General features: G+C 42.0%; 1 long non-coding RNA gene across 2 annotated transcripts; it reads right to left on the bottom strand.

The window, feature by feature from the left end:
• Positions 1–652: 652 nt before the first annotated feature.
• On the bottom strand, positions 653–24,508 carry LOC105745953 (uncharacterized). 2 transcript variants are annotated; one of them, XR_001118524.3, is made up of 4 exons: positions 24,199–24,508; positions 8,018–8,195; positions 3,284–3,373; positions 653–1,708 (listed from the first exon to the last, which is right to left on the bottom strand). It is a non-coding gene; the product is annotated as an uncharacterized lncRNA (long non-coding RNA). The 2 variants fall into 2 exon arrangements; XR_009180267.2 differs by lacking the exon at positions 24,199–24,508 and adding an exon at positions 23,426–23,521.
• Between the last annotated feature and the right edge of the window lie 2,012 nt (positions 24,509–26,520).

The raw sequence follows: 26,520 nt of genomic DNA, 5'->3' as shown, positions 1-26,520 counted from the left end.
AATGATGAAAGAGGTTGTTGATGTTGGAGGAGTAGGGTGGGGTGGGGGTGAGGTATATGGGAACCTCTTTTATATTTTAATGTAACTTTTTTGTGATCTATGTATCTTTAAAAAATTAAAAATATCTTTAAAAAACAAAACAAAACTAAAACCACATCCCAACTTTAAAAGCTAATGTGTTTCAATAAAAATGTATCCTAAGACAGAATGTGGGAAGGCAGAAGAAATGTACGTATTAAAAGGGGTGACTGGTGGACATATGGTCCTCAAGTGGTAGAGCACCTGCTTCCCACATGGGACGTCCCAGATTTGGTTCCCAGTGCCTCCTAAAAAAACAACAACAGCAACAGCAAGCAAAACAAATGAAAAAACCAACTCAGGGGAGCCGACGTGGCACAGTGGTTGAGTGATGGCTTCCTACATATAAGGTCCGAGGTTCATTCCCTGGTCCTAATATTCCAAAAACAAGGAGGGAGGGAAGTGACTGTTCCCCACAAGGCTAAAAAATTTAAAAACCTATTTACACTTAAAAAAAAAAAATTGTGGGAACACATATACTGACCCGACCTGCGGGTCTGTCGGACCGAGACCTGAGGGAGGGAGTGGGAATGAAAAGGGGACAAGAGACACAAAGAATGGAGACAAGACAGGATTCTGATCAAGTCTCGTTTATTGAGGGTTAATCAGGGGTATTTATAGCCAGGAAGGAAGGAGGTGGTACGCACTGACGACAGCGCATATGTCAGTAAATGATTGGGTAACTAGATTTTGAATTTTGCGCCACATGCATGCACAGATGGTTGTTTGGCAACGTCTGCGGAAAAACTTTCGCGTGCTTTAGGGAGTGCCCAATCAGAGCCCGGGGGAGTGGCGTAAGGAGAAATAGAAACTTAACTTACTTCAGTGAGGATGGGGGAATAGAAACCTAAATGGGTTAGTATCTAAGATGGCGTTTGGTATCAAGATGTCCGATACAATACTAGTGCCAGAGGCAGCTTCCCACAGGTCCCCTTTTACTTTAATATTTTTAGCAGAAAAGGAAGACTGACAAGACGGCCCGTTCTGGGGGGACTGTGCCTGTCTTAGGTCAGGGCTGGCAAAAAGATGACCGCATTAAACCTTACCCATCATTGAGAACCATGGCAGCGAAAGGCCACGTCTCTGTCTTAGGCGGTTGCTATCGTGAGAATGCCTTGCCCAGTTGCCCGTCATTGACTAACCAGTCCAGAGCCTCAGAAGATACTGACGAGATATTCATGGTCTGGGATCAGGCCTATCGGCTGGATCCATTTGCAAATAGCGGTTAGACCCCTTGTCGTAGTCAGCCATGTCCAGTCTATGATAATGGACCTAGATGGGCTGCATTTTTATGGCATTCAGTTGTTGCTTTAAAAAGGCCATAATCTTGTTAAGGAGAATAGGTCCTAGCGATAGAAGTATTAGTAAGCCAAGCAGAGGTCCCAAGAGAGGGAGTATGTAGGGTAACAGTCCATTCAACCCATTCCACAAGGGGCTGTCGCCGTAGAAGCACGTGATGGCGCTCTGCAGGGCGGGCAGCAGCCGCTCCTGCATTTCGCGGCTGCACAGCACGTAGTCACGCAGATCTGGCCGGCGTATAACAGAAGGGCTCCAATAATGGTGATGAAGCTGCATGGAAGGATTCCAGGGGGGCCGCACAGCTGCATCGGTTTTAGCGTTGGTTACTCTCCTGCAAGAAAACAGTATTCATCTCAGGGAGAGTCCTCTACCCTGGATAGATTTTTATTATCCATTTGTTTAACCAATCATTCCGGCAGCCACCTGGCTGCATCTAGTTCTTTGAATAGACGCAAACTGATCCTTGCCCCATATTAGGACGGGATCGGGTCCATGCCAGGTATTATCCATTGGGTCTTTCCACAGAACGGTGGCATGGTTAGTGCCAGGGTTAGAGTGCCAGAAGCGCTCGGCTGCAGAGTGTCCCTTTTGGTCTAAGCTTATGACCCTTGCAGTTTTTAGCAAAGTGGCCCTCTTCACCACAGGTGAAGCATTTCCTTTATTTTGCTGGGCCAAATACTGTTTAACTGTAAACCCTTGTAGGGCTGCTGCCATTGCTAGACCCTGCTGATATGCAGCTCCTATGTCTGAGCACAATCTAATATAGCCAGACAGGTTTTCCTTCTTTCTATAGGGTCTAATTGTGGCTTGGCAAGCAGCATTGGCATTCTCATACGCCAGTTGCTTAACAAACTCAGTTCCTTGGTCTTGATTACCAAATATTCTTTCTGCTGCCATTGAGAGTCGACTCACGAAATCGGAGAACGGCTCATCAGGGCCTTGTTTTATGCTAGTGAGAGAGGAGCTAAGGTCCCCTTTTGCTGGCAGCTTTCTCCAGGCTCTAAGGCCAGCAGTTTGAGTTTGAGCAAACAGTGCGGGGTCATATCTCATTTGGTTCATGTTTTCCTTATAATCCCCCTCTCCAGTAAGCATGTCTAAATTCCACCCATTGCCTACCTGGGCATTACGCCTGGCTGTGTCTTTGCAAAGCTCCACATATTCTGATTTCCATAGCAAGTAATCCCCTCCTGACAGAGTGGCTCGAGCATCAGTATGCCAGTCAGCAGGCGTAAGCCAACCGTCAGTGATTTGCTCCAAGATGGTTATGGTGTATGGGGCAGTAGGACCATAGCTAGAAGCGGCCGATTTCAATTCTTTTAAGGTTTTAAACGGGAAAGTGGTGTGGATTCTTACGAGCTTATCGTCCTCGTCCCTCTTTTCTGTAACAGGGAAAGCCTCCAATTTTCCTAAGCTGCTTAATAGGTTGGAAATCTGGGGAAATCTAAAGATTGTTTCTGGTATAAGTGGCTTAGGGTGGGGTAGTGGCTACTAGGAGGCAAGGCCTTATTTTTATAGAATAGAGCATTTTTGGGTTATAGTTAATTTTCCGACAATTATAAGTAGGATTTTTGGTTATGATTAAATTGTAAGAGGGAAACAAAGTTACAATAAACTGAGTATTATTACTTTTGAAGATAATTATGACCTGATTTTTAACATACATACAGGAAATATGGTTACCAATGCATAAGGGTTGATAATCAAATGGTAATATGAGGTTATCGATTCTTTGTCTTTCTTCATAGGGTTTAATTGGCAATCAATTATTAATTGGTTCAGGGAATATATGGGTTTTATTTAGATATATATGAAAGAATGGATCTTTCTAGGTTAACACTCTAAGTAATGGCGGTTTAGGTACATAGGCCTAATAAGTGTAATTACTGGCAGCTTCCTTATTACTTACGATCACCATCATCAGAAGTTGTAGAAGACTCCATCTCTTCATTCTGGGGTTTAATCCTTTTCGCAGGTAACTAAATTTGTTCTCCATTTTCTGAAATGATAAGAGCATAGCCTCACCCCCTTACTTTAATCCTGCCTTTTTTTCCATTCATTGCTTAAAATATCTTTCTAGAATATTGGTTGATCTTCATTTCCTGTGTCTACTGTAGATGTTTGACATTTTCCAGAGTGACATTCTGCAGGTGTTAATGAATTATAAACATTAAGAAAATGTAAAGTAAATAAAGCTTTTGCTAATTAATCTTTTGGTGTTATAATACCATTATCTCCCCCTTTTTGTTTTAAAAGCATAGTTTTTAGGGTGTGATGGCTGCTTTTAACTATGGCTTGATCTGTAGGATTATAAGGAATACCAGTAATATGCTTAGCAGCATATGTAGAACAAAAAGAAGTAGAAGACTTACTAGTGTAAGAAGGGCCATTATTAGTTTTAATTTTCAAGGGGCGTCCCATTACAGCAAAAGCAGACCATAGATGTGAACGAACATGATGAAACCGTTCCCTACTTTGAGCAGTAGCCCACATAAAATGAGAATAAGTGTTAATATAAACATGAACATATTGTAGTTTACCAAAGGATGGTATGTGAGTAACATCCATCTGCCATAATTGATTAGGAGTCAGGCCTCTGGGATTAGTTCCAGCCTGAAAAGGCACCGCTTTTAGTGGTCCACAAGTAGGACAAGTGCAAATAATTTCTTGTGCCTGTAGTTTTGTTAACTTTTGATATTTATTTCGCAGGCCTTTAGCATTAGTGTGAGTTAAAGCATGGTAATCACGAGCATTTTGTAAACACCCTACTAATAAATCAGCTTGAGCATTATTTGCTGTCATAGGACTAGGCAAAGAGGTATGAGAGCGTATGTGAGTAATGTAAATAGGATGCTGTTTTAACCTGATGAGATGTTGCAAGTTAGTGAAAAGTTAAGATAACTCATCAGTAGCAAAGATACGAGCTGTTTTAATATGCTTGACAGTAAGACTTACATATTTAGAGTAAGAGACAATGTTCAAGGGCTCTTAAAACATTTGTAAAACTTTAATGACGGCTGAAAGCTCTGTGCATTGAGCAGACAAATAAGGAGTTTGCCAAACCTGTTCTTTTTGAGAAGTAACATATGCTGCTTTTTTATTACTATTACTATCAGTAAATACTGTACAAGATGATTGGGCTATGCACACAGCCCTGAAAAGCACTGCAAAAGTCTATTGTTGGGTTTTTTACAGATAGAGGAATGCAGCTGGCTTGAGTTGTTTAAGAACACACTACAGAAAGTTTTAGCAAGTTTTAAAACAAAGTGATAGCAACACAGCTGGACGTTAACTTCTTGCCATAAACTAGCAGTGTCTGGGATTGCTGCATACTACAGTGTTGTTACTTTAATCAATGGTAAGAGGTTGTTTCTGTGACATATACTCTTTTATTATAATTAAAACTATAAATAACCACATTGTACTTCTCTTTAATATTATGCTGAACTATTGGTAGCTTTATACACTTTTAAGCATTTATAGAAACTTTTTATTCACACAACTTTAATTAACAGAGGGTTAAAGGAAAGAAAAAACTTGTTAATTTTATAACACTTTAAAACACCTTTTATTCAACTTATAACATATTAAATGAACTAAATTATTACTTAAATTTTTCTTTTAAGGTAAAAGAACAAATCTCTTATAATTAGTTTGTAATAAAAGGCTACTGTTCAGGATTTGGTTTTGAGAAAGCAGTTTTGAACATTATGTTCCTTTAAAAGAGAGAAAACTTTCCTTTCTTGGAACACCAAGGAAATGATGAGCACAAGAAGCACAAGGAGCTATTTTGATAAAACAGACTTTCTTTGTATACTGATTATTGAGGATAAAAACTTTTACCAAAACAGATTGATTTGAGAGACCTTGAGAAAGAACAAAATTTTTAACTTTTCATCAGCATACTACTTGATACTAAAGCTTTTAAAATTTTATAAATAGACTCATCAAATCTTATTCAACTTTACCCATAAAAATTCCTTTTCCACCAACCTTTTGCACTTTCAGTATTTACTCAGGTCCCACACTCTACTCTTTCCAATAATCAATTATTTTATCTTAGGACAAAATCATCTTCTGTTTCCTTAACAATAAAAACACATTCCATATAGCCTAAATACAATGTTATCAAGCAAACTTTTTATAACATAATACCGTTAACACTAAACAAGCTTGTTAAAATAATGAACTTTTCTTTAAATACTTAGTAGCATGCAATATCAGAAACAGTTTCCTAGAAGCAAGTTGGCAGGGGAGGCTGGCTGTTGCCAATTTTTCCTGTTATAAAATTACCTTTTATTATTATTATTATTATTAATTCAGGTTTGTTTAAACACTTTAATTTAAACAATGCTTTATAAAACTTCTTATAATTATTTATAACTATATAGACTATAATTATATTATTTTAAGACAAATTTTATCTTTACAGAACACATTTCTTTACTTAAAGTTACCACAATACTTTTTATAACTTGCCGCATGCAAATTAAGTTTTAAGAGTTTATGAAAAATTAGCCATCCTATTTTAGGACAAAACATAATTTTTGGAAAATTTTTAAAATTTCAGTCAGCATTCCCACAAACTTTTAACCTTTTTTTAATATTCATTTAAGTTTTACATTCTTCATTTTATTCTGTGAAGAAAAAAATAAACTATTTATTTCAATCTAGGCAAGAATAACTTTTTATGAAGACTTATAGTTAATTTTGTTAATCAAGACTTACAATTTTTATTATTGTAGAGATCTTATTAACATTTAAACTTAAGTATTAATATAAGCGCTTATTTAATTTTTGGCCATTTGAATAGAGCTCTTTTATAAATTTTTATTAATTTATATTACCATCTGGAGGTATCAAAATATACACTGACATTGAACGAACAAACACAGAACAATTACAACACATTAACAGAAACATACAGTTTGCAATTAACTCATAATTCTTACTTTCTTGGTATAGCTGTTTTTAAGTTTTTATTAAGATTTCTTCTGGAATCCATGTTGCCTGTAACATGCAAGCTTGTGCTTGGAAACATTATTAATTATCAGCAATCAGTTAGGATAACTTGAGCAGCATAAATGTAGTTAAGTTTTTATTTTGCAGTTTAGACAGACCATTAACACACATTTTTGGATTATTACTCTGTAAGACTATACTGAGACTTGAAGTTTTGGAGAAAACTATTGATTTAAAACTGAAAATTCTTTTTAGACTTTGATAAAAATTTGGTACTAATTTTATTATTTTGGTTAAATAAGCCTAATCAGAATCAGCATGGAAACAAAACAAAACACAAATATTGCCACGTTTTTCTCTTTCCAGTGGCTTAACTCTATTGGCCCCCACTAGCCCACAGCTACATTGTTATGTAGACAGCAGGGGGTTTGCAGAGTTGCTGCCAGAATAGTTTCCTTATCTTACTTAACATTTTAACAACAGAGTTTTCTTACAAGCCTGATTTCACTGACTTTATTTAGTATTTTTACCTGTTTTAAATCTTTCAATAGTTTAAAAGGTTTTGGCTCAGGATGAAACTCAACACCCCTTGCAGAATTTTTGTATCTGGTGGTATTAATAGCATGTAATGTTACCGGGAAAGCAGATAACAATTGTTTAACATAAGGCAAAGCATTGGCAACATCTGAAAACATTTCTAACTTAGGCTTAGTAACAGAAGGCAATTCAGTAGGTGCAGAGGGTTGTACTGATACACAGAAGGTATTTCATTAAGACCCTTCACTGAGCTTTTGTTGATGAAAGGGTTAATATCAGGATGAGGGGAAAAACCTGATGGTTCCCCATTTGCCTCGGTTACTGGGAACACAGCAGGGTTATGGGATTTTTTTTGCTGTTGTATTATTAGTTTCTCTATTTTTTCTAACAACTCCTTCCTTGGGTTAACTACTGGCATAAGTATAGGTGGGATTGCGGGATAGGGAACGTATGGCAGAGGTCGAGACTTTACCATCTCCTCCTCAGATTCACCCGATTCTAAATTATAAGATTCACCATCAGTTTCCACTTTTAATTTTCTGAGGTTAGGGTACAGGTTTCTACTAGATATGGCTTTAGTTTTTCCTTTATTTTTATCCTCCTTACAGGATCTTTTGCTTGCATGGGTTAACGGCTGCTTTAACCTGGTGGTAGGCTTCCTGTCCTCCTCGCTATCTAGCGAGATCAAGTCCTCCTCTGGACTGGATGCTCTGGATGCGTCAGGCGGTTTGGACTTTGGGCAGTCTGCTGATTTCTTAGGGTTGGTGGCTAGAGCCTCCAGCCCCTGCCCTTCTTGTAAAATTCCCTCACCCTTCTTAATAACATTTGCCACCACCGCGTCCCTATGGCGAATACTTAAAATATCATCAATGAGATTCCAATATGAGAATGTGGTTACTGGGATTCTTTCAGGGCCAAAAGTTTTGTAAAAGTCCTGTAAAGCATCCCCTACTCTTCTCCACCGTTTTTCATTGATAGTTCCCTCTTGTGGGAACCATGGACACACCTCTTTTAAGAATTAAAAAAATTTTATGAGATCCTTGACTTTTACCTTCACTCTCCGTGCCTTTAATGCCTCTCTGAGACTTCTCTACAAATGTCTCCTGCTGGCTCATTGCTTGCCCCATGATCGCCAATCACTTACCGAGGCCTCGACCGTGAGGCAGGTTCCCTCGCGGCGTCCTCCCGATTCTCTCTTCTTGTGTTCTCTTTTCTTGCGAACTGGCCAGTTCCTTGATCGGCGTTCCTCACTTGATCCCTCGTACTCATGTCCCTGTTCCGGGCGCCACTTGACCCGACCCGCGGATCAATCGAACCGAGACCTGAGGGAGGGAGTGGGAATGAAAAGGGACAAGAGACACAAAGAATGGAGACAAGACAGGATTCTGATCAAGCCTCGTTTATTGAGGGTCGATCAGGGGTATTTATAGCCAGGGATGAAGGAGGTGGTACGCACTGACGACAGCGCATATGTCGGTAAATGATTGGGTAACTAGATTTTGAATTTTGTGCCACACGCATGCACAGATGGTTGTTTGGCAACGTCTGCGGAAAAACTTTTGCGTGCTTTAGGGAGTGCCCAATCGGAGCCCGGGGGAGTGGCATAAAGAGAAATAGAAACTTAACTTACTTCAGTGAGGATGGGGGAATAGAAACCTAACTGGGTTAGTATCTAAGATGGCGTTTGGTAACAAGATGGCTGATACAATACTAGTGCCAGAGGCAGCTTCCCACAATATACCATACAAATTTTCCCCATCTCAGCCACTCTTACACATACCATTCAGTAGGACCAATCACATTCACACTGTTGTAGTATCCTTACTACCTCCCACTACTAAAACTTTTTCTCTCCCCAAACAGAATTCTACATTCATTATGAATTCCCCATTCCCTTTGCCCCTGACAACTTGTACCCTAACTTATGTCTATGAGCTTACATATTCTCCAATATTTTCTTTGTAGTTACCTTAGGGCTTATATTTAACATCCTAAATCTATAACAATCTCATTTGCTTTGGTACCAATTTAATTTCAGTAGTACACAAATACTATGTTCCTATACCACTCAATCCCCCCACCTTTATGGAGTTTTTGCCACAAATTACATGTTTATAGGTATGAGCCCGAAACTACTGATTTATCATTACATTTTATGCATTTGCCTTTCAGATAAAAAGTAGAGTTACAAACCAAAGATATAACAGTACTGGCGTTTATATTTACCCATGTCATTACCCTTATTGTAGATCTTCATTTCTTCATATAGCATCTATCTATCATCTATTGTCCTTTCCTTTCAAACTGAAGAACTCTTTCAGCATCTCTTATAAGGCCAGTCTAGTGGTGACAAACTCCTTCAACTTTTGTTTACCTGGGAATGTCTTACTCTCCTCCCCATTTTTGAGTGACAATTTTGCCAGATATAGAATTCCTGGTTGGCATTTTTTTTTTTTTCCTTTCAGCACTTAAATTGTCATCCCACTGCCTTCTTCCCTTTGTGGTTTTTGATGAGAAATCAACATGTAATCTTACTGAGACTCCTTTGTTGCTTCTCTCTTGGATTTTTCAGAATTCTCTGTCTTTGGCATTCAACAGTTTGATTATAATGTCAGTATGTATCTATTTGGATTTATCCCCTTGGACTTAACTCAGCATCTTGGATGTTTATATTCATGTCTTTTCATTAAATATGGGACGTTTTCAGTCATTATTTCTTTGGAAATCTCTCTACCCCTTTAACTCTTCTCCTTCTAGGACTTCCACAAGGCATATATTGGTACACTTGATGGTGTCCCACAGGTTCCTTAGGCTCAGATTTCAATTGTCTTACCTTCAAGTTCCAACTCTTTCTTCTGCCAGCTCCAATCTGCTGATGAACACCTTTGGGGAATTTTTAATTTCTGTTATTGTGCTCATCAGCCCCATTGGGTTCCTTTTCATAATTTCCACCTCTCTGTTGATATTCTCTTTGTATTCACCTGGTTTTCTTATTTCCTTTAGCTCTCTGAGCACACTTAGGACCATTTTGTTCCTTTTTTTTTCTGGTTTGTAATCAGTCTGATCTTCCTCACTAACAGTTTCTAATGCTTTAGTCTTCTTCTTTGTCTGGACCATAATTTTTGTCTCTTTGTATATCTTGTAATCTTTTGTTGAAATCTGGACATTTTGGTATTATAATATGTTACTGCTGGAATTTAGACTCTGAAGGATCTGTTCCTTAAGTGTGTGTCCAGCTACTGCTATGACAGAGCCTTCCTTGAAAGCCAGGAGCTGACCAAAAAGAAAAAAGAAAAAAAGAAAACACCTTTCCCAGTCTTTGTAGACTGACCTATACAGTGCTCAGATTATCCATACAATAAAAGTTTAGAGTATAGCTCCAGGTCCAAATTGAGGGACTTCCATGATCCTTTCTATATATGTATCTTTTCTTGGCCATGCATGTGTGATCTTGGGAATTCTCCCATTTACACAGACACAGAAGGCCCCTCTTCCTTAGGAAACAGTTTCCTCACAGCACCAGGCACTGCACTGTATATCCTACAGCCAACAGGCCCTTGTACCAGGCAACCACAACTTGAATGCTCTCCCAGAACATTCTGTAGATGAGCTCCATAAACTGCCCTCTACATTCAAGGCAAGTTCTGGGATGACAAACTTGTGGCACATGTGCTGGTTTATTCCATGGGTTGCTATCAGAGAGACTGGGCTAGACATACAAGTTCCCATTACGTGACAAGGGCTACTCTGCTCCTGAAACTGGTACCAGGGACCAGCAATGGGAGTGCGGGTCAGACACCCATTGGGGTTAGGGGAAGGGTCAGCCACATTACCCTACCACTTTTTTTTTTTTTAATTTTTTTTTAATTGATTTTGTAAAAATATTACATTAAAAAAATATGAGGTCCCATTCAACCCCACCACCCCCACCCCACCACTCCCCCCCCAGCAACACTCACTCCCATCATCATGACACATCCATTGCATTTGGTAAGTACATCTCAGGGTATCTCTGCACCTCATGGTCATTGGTCCACATCATGGCCACACTCTCCCCCATTCCATCCAGTGGGCCCTGGGAGGTTTTTTAAAGAGGTTTTATTTTTATTTTATTTTATTTTTTGAAGTACCTGGGGGCTGGGGTTTGAACCCAGGACCTCAGATGTGGGAAGCGGACACTCAACCACTGGGCCACATTGGCTTCCCTACCCTACCACTTTTAAGTAGTCTTTTTCTTGATTTGGCATTCACCTTGTCATCGTAACCCTTCAACTCTTTTCTGGAGCTTTAAGAAAGATGTTTCTACCAGTTCTTGCTGGTTGTAGAAAGCTTCAGTAGGAAAGAAGAGTCCTGAACCTTTTCACTCTGCCATCTTGATTGGACAGGGCTTCCCTTATTAATTATACCTTGATTTTTATAAACAACCTTCAATACAGTTTTAGTATTTTGTATGTACTTTTGTTCTATTCTTCTTCATTACTGATCATATCCTTTAGATAACCAAGTGTCTAATTATATGGTAAGATTCAGTCACCATTTTGACCTACCTAATAAATCAATCAATACAAGGATATCATTAAAATTGAATACTATGTTTCTCATCCCTACTCAAAATTTGCACTTTGAGTTTTCTGTTTGCCACTCATTTCTATGATATCAGGGAAGAAAAAAAAAGAACTCAATTGCACAATATTCACTGTTGAAGAAAGATAGTGCTGTTAAAATTAAACAGCTGATAAGCAGCATCATGATGCTGTAGCTTGAGAGGTCTGCTCATTAGCAAATAATCAAAAGTTTAACTTGTTTATAAAAGCCAGGTTTTTTAAGATATATTTTTAATTTATTTTTAAAAGGTACATAAATCATAAAAAATATTACATTATAAAATATAGGAGGTTCCCATATGTCCCACTACCCACACCCCCCACTTTTCCCACATCAACAACTTTTTTCATCAGTGTGGTACATTCATTGTATTTGATGACTACATTTTGGAGCACTGCTAATCAGCATGGATTATACTTTACATTGTACTTTACACTCTCTCCCAGTCCATTCAGTGGGTTATGGCAGAATATATAATGTCCTGCATCTGTCCCTGAAATATCATTCAGGACAACTCCAAGTCCCGAAAATGTGCCCATATCACACCTCTTTTTCCCTCTGCCTGCCTTCAGCAACTCCAGTGGCCACTGTCTCCACATCAATGATATAATTTCTTCCATTGCTAGAGTCACAATAATTCTATATTAGAAAACCAGTAAGTCCACTCTAGTCCATATTTTATTCTACCATCCTGAGGACCCTGGGATGGCGATGCCCACTCCACCTCTCAATTGAGAGGGGGCTTTGGTCCCACACATAAAAGCCAGTTTTGAAGTGTAAATTACACTATGAATACATTCTTCTCAGGAGCCAAAGACATGAGACATGACCCCACTGTAAGTGAGAGCACTCTGTAAAAAGTGGTGAAGCACAACACAAAGGAGTATGGCTATAATGATTATCTATTCAGATTTTCCAAGAGTCTGAAAATTTCAAATAGAACTAGAGTATTCTGGTAGAAATAAATAGTAGGAGTCCCCAGAAATCACTAAAACCTAATATTTTCATGGAAATCCAGGAGGAAGAAACAAGTTCAAATACTCACGTTTTTAAGTATTCGATATAGTGCATTTGAGATTTTTGACTTATTGAAAGTTAATCCCACTTTCATAAAATGGATGGAGACCTTAAATGTAGTGGAAAGCTAGCCCCCTCCTGCCCCCGTATTAGTCAAGGTACTCTAGGGAAACAGAATCAACAAGAGATATCTGTTAATAGTAAGAGATTTTATCAGAGTTTATCATGTGACCATGGGAATGCACAAGTCCAGGTGCAGGCAGGCTGCAACCAGGGGCTCCAATGAAAGTCCAATGAAGGTCCTTGATGAGTTTCTGGGAGATGTTGAATGTCCAAAGATGAGCTGGGAAATTCTCCCTGAATGCTGGAATTACTTTCCCTTTTAAGGCATTCAACTGACTGGATAAAGTGTCACTCATTGCTGATGGCAATCTCCCTGATTGATGTAATTGTAATCAATTATCTATGCAGTAAAGTCAATAGTGACTAAAGTCCATATATGTCCTTGTATTACAGTTAGCCCAGTGCTTGCTTGATCAAGCAACTGGGCACAATCACCTGGCCAAGTTGACAAAATAATGTAATCATCACAGTCCACCTCTTGTCAACTCAGCAACCATACATATTACCTTAAACCATACTTAGTCTCTAAGTAAAAATAGTAACAGAAATATATATATTTCTGTTCAATTCTCCTACATACAACTGGAAACACATTAATTCCCTAGAAAATAAGATGCAAGTTCATGGGTAATATTCACTCTTAAACTTGACATCCTCAAATATTATGACAAGAAACTGATACAACTTGTTAAATGATAAGGGAAAAGGTTGGGGAAGAAGACAAAGAAATTTGTTTTGTGTACATACACAATCATCATCATAATGAAACAAGGAAGAAAGATTCATGACCATTACAGTCCTTGCTTCTGTAACTGGTCACAAGGTCAAAGTTCATATTTATCACTACCTTCTTCCACTACCCATTCCATGTTTCTGTTACCCTCATCAAGCACTTCAGCTGGCTGTGGTTCTTTGCCTCACGGAGTGACCCAAACTTTCATTCCTGAAGATTCTGGGCCATTGTTAGCCCTGCTTGGATTGGGTTGTTACAATTTTCCATTGACTTTAATCATAGGACCTGACAGTACTAGGAGACACCCTTGAGGATCTCCTGTATTCTAGGTAAACTCTTCTTTATCCCCTTATGTAGATACAGTCCTATTTCCCCTTTATAGTCAGGATCAGTCAGTCCAGCCAGTACAGTAATTCCCTTCTTTGCCTGTTGATTCAGAGGTAAGAGGAGCACAAAGTGGCCAAGTGGCAGTCTTAACTTCCAGTTCAATGTAATCATTGCTGTGTTCACTGGTGGCAGCACTCCTCCTTTTGGGACTAAAATCTGTAGACCAGTACAGTTTGAGGTTGCAGGGACAGGAAACAAAAATTTTCCTAGTGGGTCACCAGGGGTAATAGTAGTGGTGCTACTGCCATTTCCACCTCTTGATTCCTGGACCCATGGATCCTGGTTATGGGAGAAACAGCACCATACAGTGGAGGCTGATTTAGAGCATACACAGCCTCCTGGAAAACATTGCCCCAGCCCTGCAAGGTATTGCCACCTAGTTGGTACTGTAATTGAGTCTTCAAAAGGTCATTCCACTGTTCGATCAATCCAGCTGCCTTGGGGTGATGGGGAACATGGTAAGACCAGTGAATTCCATGGGCATGTGCCCATCCCCACAAATCATTGGCTGTGAAACGTGTTCCTTGGTCAGAAGCAATACTGTGCGGAATGCCATGGCAGTAGATAAGACATTCAGTAAGTCCACGGATGGTAGTTTTGGAAGAAGCATTGCATGTAGGAAATGCAAACCCATATCCAGAGTATGCATCTATTCCAGTTAAAACAATTTGCTGCCCCTTCCATGGTGGAAGTGGTCCAACGTAGTCAACCTGCCACCAGGTAGCAGGCTGCTCACCTTGAGTAATGGTGCCATATTGGGGGCTGAGTGTGGGCCTCTGCTGCTGGCGGATTGGGCATTCAGCAGTGGCTCTAGCCAAGCATCCTCGGTGAGAGGAAGTCCATATTCCTGAGCCCATGCATAACCTCGACCCTTACTTCTGTGGTTACCTTGTTCATGAGCCCATTGGGCAATGACAGGAGTGGCTGGGGAAAGAGGCTGAGTGTTAGCCACAGAGCAGGTCATCTTATCCACTTGATTATTAAAATCTTCCTCAGCTGAAGTCATCCTCTGGTAAGCATTCATGTGGGCCACAAATATTTTCATGTTTTTTGCCCACTCAGAAATGTCTATCCACATACCTCTTCCCCAGACCTCTTTGTCACCAATTTTCCAATCATGTTCCTTCCAAGTCCCCGTCCATCCAGCCAAACCATTGTCAACAGCCCATGAATCAGTTACAAAGGTACCTCTGGCCATTTCTTCTTTCATCTTCTTACTACTTCAAAGGTTATATGGATGGAAAGATAGCATTGAGGCATTTGAATAATTAACTTTTTAAAAGTATATTTATTATAACAAGTTAAATATCATCAATGTGTATGAATTAAAAACTGATAGTCTGACCCTACCCCAATCCTATTTTAATTGTAACTGTTTTCTGTAAAACGAAAATCTTTATACCCATTGTATTAGTCAGGGTTCTTTAGGGAAACAGAATCAACAAAAGATATCTATGAAATGTAAGAGATTTTATCAGTCTCTCATGTGACTGCGGGGATGCACAAGTTCCACAGGCAGGCTGAAACCAGGGGCTCCAGTGAAAGTCCAGTGAAGGTCCTTGACGAGTTTCTGGGAGATGTGGACTGTCCAAAGATAAGCTGGGAAATTCTCCCTGAATGCTGGAATCACTTTCCCTTTTAAGGCATTCAACTGACTGGATAAAGTGTCACTCATTGCTGATGGCAGTCCCCCTGATTGATGTAATTGTAATCACCGATCTATGCAGTAAACTCACTGGTGACTAAAGTCCATAAATGTCCTTGCATTACAGTTAGCCCAGTGCTTGCTTGACCAAACAACTGGGCACAATTATCTGGCTGAGCTGACACATTAGTCTAACCATCACACCCTCTACAGTACAGTTTGGGGTTCCTTTCAAAGACTTCAGCTGCTTTACAGATGAAAAAGCAGGATTCAAAATACAAACAAGTCAGTATTACATAGCCCAACTGAAGTACTTGCTAAAACAGCATTTTCACCATCCTAACACCTACGAGATGAAGATATGAAAACAATGAACATTTCTCTATTAGCTCCCGTATAAGAGTATCAGAGATGTGTTGGCAGGTTCTCCCTCATCGATATTATTACCCAGGGTTAGGAACTAGTTAAGAGGTAAAATAACCTGAGAAAAATGATTTTACTATGCCAAACATTAAAACAATTTCAAACAAGTTCTCAGAGGTAGCATGAACCTGGTAACATTAACCAGACTAATTCCCTAGTCTATAGATTAAGTGGCACTCACAATTCGTTACTGAAATTATTTGAACATCATAGTTGGGCAAGACAAAAACTGAGAGGCTGTGGTAGTCAAGAAAACATCTCAGAGAATATTGTTTAATTGATGTAACTTGTAGTGTTCAACTCTAGTAGATATCTATTACTTTTGCCTGGTGCAAAAGTAGACAAACTTTTCCTTCTAGAACTATCTTTCAATTACCTGATGGATGGTGGAACAAATGGCCACATATCTCCTAGCATAGAGTGAGCACAGCCCAGCATGGCCAGGACACCATGTCCCTGACCCCAGTTATTGATTCAGAAAGAGGCATATGCCCCAAACCAGGGCAATGATGATTCTCCCTGGGAATGTGGTTGGAAATGCTGAAAAAAAGGCATGCTCCTGTTTTGGGGATCACTGGTGGTAAGGATGACGTGAGCTCCACTGGCCATCTTTATCTCTACAAGAGAAGTCTCCTCCCAGATTAAATCCAGCCATGGAAAGCACAGCTGAGGGCAAAAGAGCAGGGCCAGTCCTGACGTCATCCGCTCTGTCCCTACAGCCAGCCTGTCCTGACCCTCAGCGTATTTAGTTATCTGTCAGCTAACTCCATTTTAACTAAACCTATTCTGTCACCTGCAACCAAAAGACTCCTAAGTAATAAATACATCAGTCTAACGAGTATGTACCAAACAACAGAGAATTATCTCCTAAATGAGCAAGGAAAGGAATGGCAGACAAAAGGTAAATCAGTTTCTAAACCCAACACTGATCTATAATTCACACTTTCCAAAAAAGCCCATTTAACTTGATAACCAGGCTATTCTCTTCTTTCTATCTTTAAACAATGGCTATTGTCATGCCCTCAAACTTTTACTTCTGACCTACTTATATGCTACTCTTCAGATTAGATGTTAAACACATATCAAATTTTATTTACTTTTAAAATTTTGAGTTATTATTCTCTAAAGGGTACCTCGTTAGTGTTCAGTAAGCAGTTTGGTTAACAAATGGGACAGGACCAAGCTATGTGGCCCACTCCAAATACACCAAGGAACAGGTTGAATAAGTGAACAAACGACTTAGCCCAAGCCCTGATCCTTTACATTCATTCAATACAACACACTAGAACACCGGTATGCTCTGAAAAGCACGGGTCATTTATAGATCTATAAATAAAGCATATTTTTCAATACCTATGTATAATACACACAACCCAATTCTAGAAGAGAAGGTTACACATACCATGACCCCGGACCCCTGGTTTCTGTCTACTGATACAATACCATACCACAGAAATGAGTTAAAAATGTGACCCACAATTTGTTTTGTTTTTTTTTTCATGCTCAATTGCCTTTTTGCCTTCCCATTTGTCACCGTCAAACTTTTAAAAAAACTGCAGTTCTGAAACTAGTCACTATTTTCAAAAGCTTCTTTGAGTCACCAATAAAGTAAATAAAAGAAGCCATAGTTTTAAGTAGTTTTACTACTAGGAATCAGATGACACACACACACATGCAGAATTTTAGATGCCAAAATCTAATAACTTCACCAAATGCAGTGAATGTGACACAATGATGAAAGAGGTTGTTGAAATGCAAGGAGTGAGGTGGGGTGGGGTGTGGGGTATATGGGAACCTCTTATATTTTTTAATGTAGCATTTTTTGTGATCTCTGTATCTTTAAAAAAAGACAATTACATAAAAATAAATAAATTTTAAAAGTCTAATAACTGATAACTCCCACAAATACAAGCTGTCTTTACCAACTTGCAAACTGAGATACTAAGCCTTGGAGTAAATAGAGCTACAAATATAATGCCTTAAAACAAAAGTGGATATGACAAATTTATTATTTCCCTGAATCCTTTAAAAAATTTTTTCTGAAAACAAGCTCTTTGTGAGGTGGGCAGTAGCCAGAGAACAAGAGTGGGATATCCTGGTTTGTTATTAGAATTTATACCATGTGAATGTATAATCTGTTCAAAATAAAGATATAAAATTTAAATTTAGAAAATTCCTCCGGAGTCACTTTTAGAAGCCACATTAAAACTCCCTTGTCCAAAAATAACCCCAAAACAATACTGAACAGCCTTTACTCTCACAGATTGTATATTTCTTAAGTACACTTTAAACACATCCTGAAACCTTTACAATTGTTTCAGCCTAATCTTTTTTCACCAAATATAAATCCAGAATATCAGCAATACATGATTTATACTTCCTTTCTCTTCCCCCTTCCACCATAGAAATGCTAACGTGAAATGAAAACAAATATATCTGACAATAGAAAAAAATTTTTTTCAGGATATAAGCAATCACAAATCAAACCACCAAAATTTATCCATATTATCTGTTAACCGTGGGTAGTTTAAAACGCGTTTCCCATACCATTGGTGTGAAAGATGATCTTAGCTGGTATGTGAACTAATATTTTAAGAGTTATGAATTTTATTTTTATTGTATCTAACACACCAAACCTAGACTTCGCAAATATCATTGCTAGAATGGAGCTAAATAAAATGATGAGTGCATCTGAGAAATAAAAGCAGCCTGAGTGTGACTGAAGTTAGAGAAGCACCAGTGCATTATCCACATGAAATCATGGGTGCTCAAGGGACCAGCGCCAAACAGCGTCAACTGTCCTGAATGTCAAAGTAGACCCAACTTCAAGTTTACAGGAAACTGTCACTAAAGGGCTGGCACAGCTAAATGACAGGCGTGCTCTCGCTTCTCCCCTCAGAGTTGAGGAATTTAAGAGAACCAACGTTTCAATCAGAAGAATTAAAGATAGGAGTCAGAAGATTCTTGAGCTTCTGGCAAATTAGGTTAAAAATTTGGAATTCCTTTCTTACCAAACCAGCACCTCAGCCCCGCCCTTGCTGCCTCCACAGCTGGGGCTCTTAGCCAGGGGTCCACACACCCTGAAGGGGCCCATGGAAAGGTTTCAGGGGCTCTGTGAGCTTTAAGTGAATAAACTCAACTTATTATCTTTATTTTCCCTGACCTCTAACTGAACTCTAGCATTTCCTTCATTTATGAATGTATGCAATAAATTACAATAGTATTCACTTCATATCACATTACAGTTGTTGCATATCTTCAAAAATCACTTACACTCATTCATACTTTGAAATTAAGGTAATTGTTATACCCAATGCTAGTTGAATGTCATAAAACTATAAAACTACCTGCCACGGCATTCTGAGAAGAGGTTGGTGGTTTTCACCCAACTGGCAAAGGTGTCCATGGAACACACAATGTTAAGAAGCCCTGCTCTACAGGCTTGGCAGCCCTCCCCACCCTCCTAGCTCCCACACTACGGACTCCAAGGCAGTGTAAACCACATCAAGGAAAGCCTTTAGGGGGAGGAGGGGATGTGGCTCAAGCAGTTGGGTGCCTGCCTCCCACATGGGGGGTTCTGGGTTTGGGTCCTGCTGCTTCCTAAAGAAGAGGAGCAAGACAGCAAGCTGACATGAAGGGCTATTGTGCCAAAATGTCACAACAAGCGGGGAGTGGATATGACTCAAGTGATTGGGCACCTCCCTCCCACATGGGAGTTTCTGCCTTCCTTTCCCGGTGCCTCCTAAAAGAAGAGGCGCAGACACAGAGTATACAATGAACAGACAAAGAAAGCAGGCAGTGAGAGCAAAACACAGCCGGGGGGAGGGGAGATAAATGAATAAATCTTTTAAAAAAGAAGTTTAGAGCCAATCTCTAGGAAGAGGGATAGTTCAGTCCTCAGCAAAACTGCTCTTCACTACCTCTTGCTATTTGTTATCTCTATGTTGCCCCTGAACCACTAAAACTCCCCAATTGGCTAAGGAGCCAGTCAAAGCCTACACATCCTCCTCTCCCCCTCAAATTCTTACAATGCAAAATTATTCCTCTTCTGTAGACCTGACATCCTTTCTTTTTTTCAAAATTTCCCAAGCTGATGGACTTGGCTAGGGGGTAGAATAAATGTCAGAATATAAACTAATTCACCACATATGAGTGACCACCCCACAGCACCCTCATTCCTCCAAAGGGATTTGCATTTTAAGAGATGGTTAGAGAAATTTTCTATGAAAGGATTCCAGGCTATACAGAGGAGATTTGGAGCAGCTGAAAGAGATTTTAGGACTCAAAACGGGTCTATTTCGGACCTATTGTGATTAGTAATGGAAGAAATAGTAGCATTGATGGGGAGAAAGTGGCCATGGTAGCTGCTGAGGGTAGGGAGAGGGAAGAAGATGTGATGTGGGGACATTTTCAGGACTTGGAGTTGTCCTGGGTGGTACTGCAGGGACAGATGCTGGACATTTTATGTCCTGCCATGGCCCATGTGGATTGGGGGAGAGTGTAAACTATAATGTAAACCATTATCCATGTGGTGCAGCAGTGCTCCAAAATGTATTCACCAAGAGCAATGAATATGCCACGATGATGAAAGAGGTTGTTGATATGGGAGGAGTGGGGTGAGGGGGTGGGGGGTATATGGGGACCTCTTATATTTCTTTAATATAACATTAAAAAAAATAAAGAGAGGGAAAAAAAAAACAAGTCTATTTCCAGGTCAGTCACCTGGCTGGCCTTTTTCAGGCAATGTTTACAATCTGGAGAAAGTGTGATGAGAGTGGAAGAAGGGTGTCAATGAGCTCACTAGTTAAACTCCATCTATGTCTGATCACTTTCTACCACAAACTATCTTTTTAAAAAATATATATTTTATTGTCTTTTTTAAAAGATGTATAGATCACACAAAATGTTACATTAAAGAATGTAAGAGGTTCCCTTAACCCCATTCCCCAAACCCCCCACTCCTCCCACATCAACAACTTCTTTTCATTAGTGTGGTACATTAATTGCATTTGATGAATAGATTTTGGAGGACTGCTGCACTGCATGGATTATAGTTTACATTGTAATTTGTACTCTCTCCCAGTCCTTTCAGTGGGTTATGGCAGGAGACATAATGTCCAGCATCTGTCCCTGAAATATCATTCAGAACAACACCAAGTCCCAAAAATGCCCCATATCACACTTCTTCTTCTCTCTCCCTGCCCTCAGTCCGTGGCCAGTATCTCCACATCAATGACACAATTTCTTCCATTGTTAGAGTCACATTAATTCTATAGTCCACTCTAATCCATATTTTATTCCACCATCTTGAGGACCCTGGGATGGCAATGTCCACTCCACCTCTAAATCAAGAGGGGGCTTAGATCCCACATGGCTGATGGATGCAATTTTCCTGCTTGCAGTTGTAGACTCTCTTGGTTCCCTGGTGTGGTGGGTGACCAATCTCACCTCCCTGTTAGCTGACCTGGGTAAATTCAACAAACCAGAGAGTAGGTGTTGCAACTCAACTGAGGCTCAGGGCCCAGCTGGCACATGGGCAGTCCAGAGATTCAAGTCTCCTGAGCATGGACCAACCCCAGCATCAACCACAGGTTCAGTTAAAATGATAGAAGAGGCATGTGTAGAGAGGTCATATCTGAGTCCAACTCCATCACACTCAGCAGCACAACTTCCAAAGTAGGGCCCACTGGTAAGGTACTGACTCCAGAGCCATCCGCCATGACCATAGGACCTGGGTGTCTCTATAGCTCTCAGGAGCACCACTACCTGGCATTGCATCTACTTTGGCTCTCTCTGAGATCCTGCTGAGATGTGCATAAGCACAACCCCTCTGTTGACCCCCCAACTCATTTTGAAGTCTCTTAGCCATATAAACGCACTTGTCTTTACCATTTCCCCCTTTTATACAAGATTTTTTCCTAGTTGCATCACCAACTGGTGCTTGGTAGTAATCCCTTGGCACCAGGAAGGCTCATCCCCAGGAATCATGTCCCACAATGGGGGGACACAAACTATCCTTGCCTGCACTTATTTAGTATAGTATACAACTATACTAAATTTCTTTAAAAAGAAATTTGAACATTAGAAATTGTGATTCATCCTCAGAAACTGAACTGATCCCTTGGACTCTAGCTACAATGCACTTCTGAAACAGGCAGTCTCTCACCAGCATTATACAATGATATGTCCCATAAGGACCTTAGGATCCCTAACGGTCCCCAGGAGTCTACTTTATCTATATCACATTCTTGCAAGAATATCATCAGACATAAGCCCAGAGACCTAAAGCCATGACAGAGCCCCAACTGGAGCCCCTCTCTTAGTTCACAAAAGCCCACGGATCACTTGTCCAAAACAGGTACATTCAGAAATCCTCAATATTCTCCTTCAAACTTGAAAGGGGAGTTTCCAACTCAGTTTTCAATAGAAAGTCTTTAGGAAGGATATATTTAGCATTCAATATAATACTGTCACTGTACTAAAACTCTGAAAGTATTACAAAATGAAAAGTAAAAAAAAAAAAAAGATTCATATAGTGTCTAGCAGAAAACTTTAATTTAAATATCATTCTGCTTTGAAAAAAACCATAACCCAGAAACTAAAACATGTTTGTCTTCACATGTAAGAACATCAAAAGAAAGAGGAAAGATTTTACTTTAGAATCTTGACCTGGCACTCTGGTATTTGTTTTTGCTTGCTGTTTTATAAGTGCCTTTTGTCACTTAATCTTATTATTAAAGAATTAAATGGAATCAGAAGGATACCAATATAAGAACGGCAATTTGGTAGGCAAAAGGATAAAAAATGAAAGTTTGAAAAGGGAACAGACACCAAGTCAGAATGTTTTAACACCATGGCATACTGTGTGGCTAATACCCTTAGACTATAAATTTGTAGAAAAGTTCCTTGATATCAAGCAAAGAGATATAAGACAGACCCTGCTTTGGCAATCTTCACAATTATTTCCATCTGGGATTTCCCCTAAACTCCCTAAAACAAAGTTCCCAATCACACTCCCTTCAATAAATAACCCCTCTGCCATATGAAAGAAAAGGTACTTTATTTTTTGTCCTCTCCCTCTCAAATCCTACCTATCCAACGTTTCAGTCTCTAACCCTGAATCCAAAATGGAAATGTTTCTTCCCTCTCTCCAAGTCTAGGCCCTCCCTTCGTTCATTCTCTTTCCCCACCAGCTCCTTCTCTTTAACCTTTAACAAGATTTGGTCTCCACCTCGTAGTAGATAGGATGGGGGGTAGGACGGGACACCTCCCTCCCAAAAGCTGAGTTTGAGCAGCCTTGGGTTTCCTTACACCCGTTTGCCTCATATTTTTCTCCTTAACTCTTTGAAACTGCAAACAGAGTCACAGACTCCCAACAGCCAAAGAGCTGCCTACCACCCGTTCTTTTCCCAAGGCCTTGCCTGTCCTCCTCAGTTTCTGGGGGCTCCTCCTTCGCTGTCAGCTCTCCAACGGGAGTTCAAGGTTTGGTTCAACCCTACAGTCTTTTCTCCCTCCATCCCGAGGGATCGCCCCCTTCCCCTACAATCTTAGACCTTGCTTTTCTCCCAGACTCCACCTGTCCGTCGCCAGCCACCAGAACATTATACCCTCCACTCTACCTTCACGAAGCCATCAGGCTGGTCTCGTGCCCAAGACCAAACTCAGCAGGCGCCTTCCTGGAATTCTCAGCCACTCCACCTCCACTTCCCCTTTCCAAAACTACATCGCCACCCGCCGAGTCAGTCAAATCGCCCTTCCCGGGCAGCCCCGAGGTCCGCTGGTGTTTTTGGAAACTCCCTTCCTCTCTGCTCCCACGCCCGCTTTGGCAGCAGGTTTGCTTCCTGGAGTTCAGCTGTGCGTGCAGAACAAGATGCTGTCATAAACCCCCCCTACCGTGGGCCAGCACCCCCACCTGAAACGCAGTCCTGAGGCAAGGGGTGGGGGGCCGACGGGGGTCAGGTGTAGAAGATGAAGGGGCAGCGAGAGGAGCCCGCCCAGTGCCGCCGCCCCCTCCTCGGCTGCCACCCGGCCTCGCCCCAGCCGCCAGGGCTTTACGCAAGGCTCCCTTCAGCCCACACGCGAGAGGCGGCCCCAACCTCGTCCGCACACCCGCGCGGTAGGACGGCCTTTACTTCTTTTTCATTTTTTAAATTTTTAAATTTTTTTCTCTTTATTTTTTTAAAATCTTACATTCAAAAAATATAAGAGGCCCCCATATACTCCCCCCCCAACTCTCCCCCATCAACAACCTCTTCCATCATCGCGGGACATTCGCTGCGTTTGGTGAACACACTTGGAGCACTGCTGTGACCAGGTCAACCAAGAACACCAGGCCTTCAACTAAGACGTCTAACAAAGCCAAGCCTTTCCCAGCCCGCGCCCACGAATTAACCTTGCCGAAGAAATCCGCCCCGGCCTGGGGCAACGACGACAGCCTTCCAAGGAAAACGTGCTTTCCAGAAGGACGCAGGTGGAAGCTGGACCGCAGGAGGCGAGGCGCGGGGAACTCCGGCCGCCTCGGCCTCGCCACCCTCTGCAGGCGGCTGCGGGCAGCGAGCGGCCTGGGCTGCGTCGGGACCCCCCCCCCACCCCGACCGCGCCTCCCGCGCCGCAGAGCTGCTGCTCGGGCCGGGGCCGCGCCGCCTCCCACCCGGGACTCGAGGACGAGGCCGCCCGGGGGACGCGCGGGGAGCCGGGCGAGGGCGGGCGGGGAGCCGGGCGAGGGCGGACGGGGCGGGGGCGGACGGGGAGCCGGGCGGGGGCGGGCGGGGAGCCGGGCGAGGGCGGGCGGGTCCGCGCGGGGCGGGCGGGGAGCCAGGCGAGGGCGGGCGGGGAGCGGGGGCGGGGGCGGGGGCGGGGGCGGGCGGGGAGCAGGGGCGAGGGCGGGCGGGTCCGCGCGGGGCGGGCGGGGAGCAGGGGCGAGGGCGGGCGGGGAGCCGGGCGAGGGCGGGCGGGTCCGCGCGGGGCGGGCGGGGAGCCAGGCGAGGGCGGGCGGGTCCGCGCGGGGCGGGCGGGGAGCAGGGGCGAGGGCGGGCGGGGAGCCGGGCGAGGGCGGGCGGGTCCGCGCGGGGCGGGCGGGGAGCCAGGCGAGGGCGGGCGGGGAGCGGGGGCGGGGGCGGGGGCGGGCGGGGAGCAGGGGCGAGGGCGGGCGGGTCCGCGCGGGGCGGGCGCCCCCGGGCTCGCAGGCTCCCGCCGAGGCGCGGCGCGGTCAGTCTCGGAGCCGCTCCGGGCCGCGCTCCTGCGCCCGCGGTGGAGGCGGCGGCGGGCGCCGGCCCAGGCCCGGGGAGCCCCCAGCGGCCCGCGCCCCGGCCCCTCGTCACGGCCCCCGCGCCCTCGGCCCGGTCGCGGCGCCTGGCTGGCCCCCATCGCCGCAGTTGTGTTTGTTTTCCCTGGAGCAACAACGACCTGCTTGTCCCAAGCCGCACCTAATGTGTGTGTGCGTTTAAGGTAGAATAAAGACATTTTAATGTGTACACGGTCTGAAGATTTCTCTCCCGTGCACTTTTTTTTTTTTTTAAGATTTATTTATTTACACACACGTTTTTTGCACTTGCTGTCTGCATTCTGTGTCTGTTCTCTTTTTTGGGGAACCAAACCAGGACTCCCATATGGTAGGTGCCGGACCGCTCCAGCCTCCTCCCCCTCCCTCCCATGCACTCTTTCTCAGGAAGCTAGATCTTCTTAGATTCAGAGAAAGGAAGAAGTGGGACCCAGGAACTAAGACCTTCCACTCATAGAAATGAAGGAGAACCCCAGGATCGTGGGGAGGGGGCTCCCATGGTGACAGGTATGGAGAACATGCAGTCCAGAAAGGAGCAGATTAGCAGGCTTCTGGAGAAATTCTTCAAGGAGATGAAAGAGATAGGACATCTTTTGTTTTGAATAAATTGAGAGGATATGTAGACTTTTGGAGAGGAGCATATGGCTGAAATAATGATGAATTCAGAGAAAAAAATGGTGCCTATTCAGGGAAGAGAGATGTGCAAGAAGAGAAAGTCAATCATACCATGTGATTCAGGTATGGATAACGTTTGTTTAATCCTAATATAAATACTGAATACTGGTCTAATCCAAATTAGTATAATTCTTTGGGTAGTATGGGGTGTGGGGGCAGGATGAAAAGCGTTCTGTAGTAGGGCACGGGGTGAAAGAGAGCTCACTCTTCACCTTGTATGGTGGAAACCCAGTAGACCATACTTAAAATTTAAGAAGCAGCAAAATCAGCATGTTGTTTAGAGATATAGAGGTAGAAACAAACAAAAAAAAAGCAACAACAACAAAAAACCAACAACAACAAAAAAACAAACATCTAAAAGAGGTGAAAGGGGTTGCCACAGAGGAAATTGAGAGTGGGGAAGGCTCTGCTCCTTTCTTATGTGTTTTTGATCTCACCTATTGTGTCTTTTATTCCCATGAGCTCTGTTACTTTTCTAATCAGGAATTCAAATTCTTCTTTGTGCTAGCTCAATGTCTTCTTGATGTCATTTATCTCTTTAGCCATATTATCTTTCAACTTGTTAATTTGATTTTGGAAATTTGTGTGCATTGTGCTAATGAGTTCTCTCAAATACTGCATCTCTTCTGTGGATTTGGTATATTTCTTTTCCTGGGCCATGTCTTCCATTTTCTTAGTATGGCTCATAATTTTTTGCTCTCTAGGCTTCTCATTAGGATGTAGTTTACTCAGATATTCCATTTCTTTCTCTTTTGTAGG

The sequence above is a fragment of the Dasypus novemcinctus genome, chromosome 13 (genome assembly GCF_030445035.2).
Source record: "Dasypus novemcinctus isolate mDasNov1 chromosome 13, mDasNov1.1.hap2, whole genome shotgun sequence".
In the NCBI taxonomy this organism is placed as follows: Eukaryota; Metazoa; Chordata; class Mammalia; order Cingulata; family Dasypodidae; genus Dasypus; species Dasypus novemcinctus.
Note: the sequence above shows the minus strand (reverse complement) of the source record. Positions and strands in the feature narration are given on the sequence as shown.